Consider the following 6,000-nt stretch of genomic DNA (forward strand, 5'->3'; position numbering starts at 1 on the left):
TCAATTCAAACCAAAAAACTTACACACTCCTTCAAAATCTTTTTAAAAATTAATATAATATGCAAAATACACTTTTTTCATTACTGTTAAATTATTATTGATTAGAATGTATTTTTTAAAATACAAAAGGGTTAATATACAATTTGAATTAAGAACTATAAGTTTAGGGGTAATTTAAATCCTAAATTTTGTGAAAAATGTACATTTTGAACCTTAAACAATTAAAATTATGATAATTTCACCCATATCATTAACTTTCAACAAACTTTTATTAAATTAGGGTCTAAAGTGTAATTCTTTCAAATAAATTTGATGAATGTTTGTTAAAAATTATCGATAGGGGTGAAATTATCTTAATTTTAATTTCTTAAGATTCAAAAGGCATCCTTTTAAAATTTAAGATTTAAATCACCCTTAGACCTATAGCTTAGGGTTTAAATTATATATTAATTTTAAATTTAAATCAGCATTCAAGCAGAAATGTTAAATTTCACTACAACTCAAAGTTTGTTTGATATTAATCTATGGAGAAAAATATTGTGGCACCCCTTCTTGATGGGGCTGTGGCTAGTTTATTCTAACGCCTTTTTTTAAATTTTATTTTAATTATAGATACTTCTTTTATATTTTTAAAACTTATACAAATCTTTCTGATGTAAATATTTATAAAATACAAACACTTCAATTATTTTAAATTTTTAAGACTTATACAAATCTTTCCCGATATAAATATTTATGAATACAAACATTTCATTTATTTTTAATATTTTATTTTCTTTCATCTAATGGTTAGGTATCTGTTAAATCATATATGTTGAACTAAAACATCCTCTTTAAATATAAATATTATTAAAAATCATTTAAATAGCCTAAAAAATATGCATATATGTTTTAATTTTTTTTATTTATACTTTAAATATTTTATTTATGTAGAAGTATTTATCCAATAATTTTTAAAATTCAAACACGCAATTAAAAATTTAATGAGATAAAAATTTTAAATTATTTATTTAAATATTGACATACTTAATCATTTAAAGTTTTTTAAATTAGGAAAGAGTGTAGGCAGTTAGATCATAAGGACAATATTTCTACATAAATAAAATATTTAAAATAGATGAGATAATTTTAACAAAACGGAAGAAAGGTCGCCGTCATTGCATTTTACTCTAATTTCTTCGATACGTAAAATCTTAAATTGATTAGTACAAGTTTATTGTTTGGATCGGACCCCAGATTGGAAGGGGGAGGGGAATCTTTGTTTGAAAACATCTTTTGAGTTCACAATGACCCTAATTACATCTAAGGCAGCTCTCTCTATTATTTTTCACAGCTTATCTGGCATCCTGGGCATGCCGCGTATTAAGATGAATGGACTTAACAGGAGGCCGAAGAAATAATTAACGAGGTTTGATTTACAAAATTAATAAAAATATTGTAATTCAATTCTTTTATTTTTAGACGTAATTAATAGAGTCAATTGATTTTTTAAATTATTTGATACAGTTTTTTCTCTTACAAATAAAAGTAAAAAAGCAAAACTATGTTATCAGATGAACCAGGCGCATGCTAGTTTAAGGTAAGTTCTTTTGTCTAGCAGGATTTAGGAAAGGTGCCTCCCGTTGGCAAAATTTATTATAGGATCGAAGTGATAAGATAATGATTAATATGTAATAACGAGATGTCATCGTTAAGCAGTTATTGAACCCCCGACTAAAATTTCTCTGGAAGGAGGCCCAACAACAGGATATTGAGGTTTTTTTTTTTGTGCAAAAAAAAAAAAGAAATAGAGAATGAAATGGGAAAGAAATTTTCCAAATTAAACATCGCCTATTATTTGATATACTTTTTTGTTGAGCCTAAAGTATGAAAAAAGAAAGAGTTTTCCAAATCATCTACACAAATAAAGAATGAACAATTCCCTTAGAATATAAACATGACTGAACGGTTCAATTTGATCAATACCGAGATGACTGTCCAAATCCCTTTTTATCGTCCTCTTTTGTTTTTATTTTATCTCACATGCATATATATATATACACATGTGTATATGCAGACACATGGTATTGGTGCTTGACTTTTACCTCCAGATCTGTGTTTGATCGGCTTCGTTTATTTCAAATTTGTTTCACATGCATGCATGACTACTCTTTACTATGTTGATATATTTTCTTTTTCTTGTTTTTAATTTTGTCCTAAAACTTTTGATTCAGTGAAAGATCACCGGCCAAGGTCATTAATTTCCTCACTTTAATTCTTTTTCCTTTTTTGTTTGAAGGTGCCAATTAATTGTTTTCTTTCTTTCTTATTGCTCGTTTTCATATTATAGCAAATTCCTTGATCAGAAGGCAATCACAACTTTTTGCCATTTTTCGCTTGATATTGGCGTTTAAATTGTCTCACATTATATAAAAATATCTTAATAAATTAAAATTACACCGTTTAAATCATTTAAAAATATATAAATTTTTATGTGAAAAAAATATATGATTATTCACCTATACTTGAGATATTAAAACAATCCAACTTAATTACTCGTCTTAAGAGGTAAGACTGATAATATATTCCTTTTACTAACAATAGAAAAAAGATAAAATATTGTAAACCCTTGTATGTGAATTTAGTGCAATGACGTGTAGAGAAAAAGAAAGTGACCTTAATTAATTATGCAGTACCAATAATACATCATCTAAAAGATGTCCTACCTAATTGTTTGTTGAACCATGCACCATTCCAAGCTCATAAGAGATTTCAATTTAACGCGATGAAGAATTATTTATGTAATTAATATTATATATAATTAAAGTTCAAAAGAAATTGACACGTACAATTAACAACATACATAAGCTTACCAACAAGAAAACAATGGCAGGTTTTTGATTTGGGTTAATGATTATGACAACATATTTAAAAGTTTATAAGTGTAGCTTTCAATTGATATTTAGACACTAATCACGTCTTCTTTTATTAACATTGTACATGGGAAAAAATTGATCCACCTTAACTTTACATGATGTAAAACTAACGGTGATCGCAGCAGATTTTGATTAACGTTTTTTTTTTTTAAATGAGTGAGTGAGTGATATTTAATCTCTTTATTAAAGGATATTACAAAAGTGTTAATTATTTAAATGTAGGAAAGCGTGGTTTGAACTTTTGAAACGTTGAAAGTGAATGCAAATGCAACGCAGGGTCCCACGAATAGCTCTCCCCGATCTTGGTTGACCTGCCAAATAGCCCCAATTGCTAAAATTAGGCCCTTATCATTATCTCATGAGCTTTAGATTATTATCTTCATTTTTTAACACAATAATAAATAGTGAAACTTTTGTGAAATTTGTTTTTCTTTTTTATTTTCATTTTTCTTAATTTTATAAAATACAAATATTTTTGGAACTAAAAATAGTGGTAAGGAAAATAGGAAGATGTTCAAGCTTTTTTTTTGTGGGGGGGTGTTATTCTCACCTACGCATCTTATTTTAAAATTTTAACTAAATATTTCTAATTTTATACATCTTTTTTTTTTAATGTAGATGATATGAAATAAAACACTAATAGGTTAGGCCAACAAGTGTCTAGTTTAACGAGTAGGGGGCGATTGCCTATTAACTAGTTAATATTGCCTGTATTAATTTCGGGATTCGTTCCCCTTCAAGTAAGATGAATAATTTAAAACCTGCGGGCAAAAAATACTCGCTGTGTGCTATTCATAAGGCGCAGGTTCAAGATTTTTTTTAAAAAAAATATTTATAAGTAATATTTTTTATTATAAGTTTTTCTTTTATACTCCTTTAAATGTTGAAGTGAGAAAAATATATTATTAAAATATGTATAATTAATAAAAGTAAGTTTAAGAACATAATTTTTAGAAAGAGTTAATAAATTTTAATTTAAAGTTTCCTTTCATTATAATAAAATATATCAGAAGTGACTTGTAAATAAAATTATATAAATAATTGACTTTTTTCATTAATTATGTGTGTATTAATATTCTCAAAATTTAGGGGACATGTTGGTAAATCTCTAAAATCTCAATAGGATTGGTTAAACAACAAACTAATGCAATTTTTAAATGGATAAGAGCCTGGGAGTCGTGACAAAGTTAAAAACTTAATGAGAGGGTATAAGTGACATAACTCAAATTTTAGGAAAGTTTTGTAATTTAGGTAAAAATATTTATAACCTTTTAATTTATTTCCTTATTCTTTTGCGCACTAATTCTATCATTCAAGGAATGTTTTGATGACCGGGAAAAACTATCTCCACCCACAGGACGACTCAAGAACTGGATTCCCCACTCCCACCCATCATGGACTCAATAAGGACACGTGGAACCCATAATCCGATTGAATTCCACCTTCCAAACACTCGTCTTTTATCCCATCTTAATCACATTCCATCACACATTTTACACACACAAATTTAGTTGAACTGGATTCTCACCATCAAGGTCAAAACATGCTTTTGAATTTAAAAAATACATATAAAGATATTTACAATTTAGTTATTAGTAATATTCTCTATATCAATACTAAAATTTAAATCCATAATCTTATAAATTATGTGTCAAATTTTTTATCATGGGACCAATATTTGTTGGCACTTTCCATTTAGCAGATTCTAACACAACATAGTGTTATTTGTTTATATGCTTCCAAATTTGGGATGTGGTCTCCCCCCAACCTCACTTAGTTGACCCAATTATGTTGAACTTTGAACCTCCATAGCACGAAACTCCCAACCACTGCCCACGTATAAAACAACAACGATCTTATTTATACTTATTTAAAAGTAACTGAATTTACCTAAATACACAGAATTATATATTTATTTTTAACGAGTTTACACTTTCTCAACGTTTCCATGTAAATGTTCAAGATAATAATATAATTACGTGCCAAACAACTTCACCTTTGATCAATTTGGGCTTTTCTCTATTGCATTATTTTTCCCACTACAATTCTGGATTGTTCACTTCAGAATAAATACAATGGGATTAGAGAAATATTTAAATAGACTAGATACACCATGTTATTTATAGCTTATCTAATAAAAAAATTGTCATTTAAATAATATTTAATATAAATTAATTCTGATATGAATGATAGTGGAAAGAGAACAGGCAAAAAATTAAATATGCATTGTTTTATAAAAATAAAATCAATTAAAAAATGTCATATAAGATTTTATTTATATTACTTTGAACATTTTAATTGGACATATTATAAATAACGTGATACACTCAATCTATTTAATATTTTTTATAGGATTATAGGAATAGGAAGCTCTAACTGATAAATTTGAAATCAGAAAATGGCAAATCATTCTGAATCAAGTACAGTTTAGTTCATGCGGTACACTAACAAATTAATTTTATTAATCATCGATGAATATTGTTATTACTTCTCACAGATTTTTATACTTAGATATAGATCGTAATCATCAAATTAGATTTAGTTACACGGACCTTATATAGGGAAATGAGTATGGATAACAACAGCAGCAACAATGACGACAATAACAAATTTTATTTACTATTTAAGGTTGATTACATAAACTGCACAATATCATAATATTCTATCAATCATAAATTTTTTGAATGATGCGGAGTCCGTACAATAATTTCTCATATTACTAACCAAAATGATTCATTCAAAAACTTCTTCGAAATTCTTTTTGATCCAATTAAAATGGCAAGCAATTTGCATATATCTATGGTTCATTGGATATAAAAAATATAAAGAACAGAATCAAAAATAAATAAATAAATATATTACTTCCTTAATTTAAAATTACAGGACATTTTTGTGTGCGAGAGAGAGACATCATATGGAAAAATATATGTTATTTTGATATTTTTCTACCAGCAATTGATGTGATTTTTCTAAAAAAATTATAATAAGTCAAAAATTTTATATTCATCTACAAGTTACTAGCAGAGAAAGAAATATTATATAATTTTTAACTATATTAACAACTGTTTCCTTTCCTTGACATCTT

This window comes from Prosopis cineraria, unplaced genomic scaffold (assembly GCF_029017545.1).
Source record: "Prosopis cineraria cultivar Desert tree isolate PC_DT_omini unplaced genomic scaffold, ASM2901754v1 PC9, whole genome shotgun sequence".
Lineage (NCBI taxonomy): Eukaryota > Viridiplantae > Streptophyta > Magnoliopsida > Fabales > Fabaceae > Prosopis > Prosopis cineraria.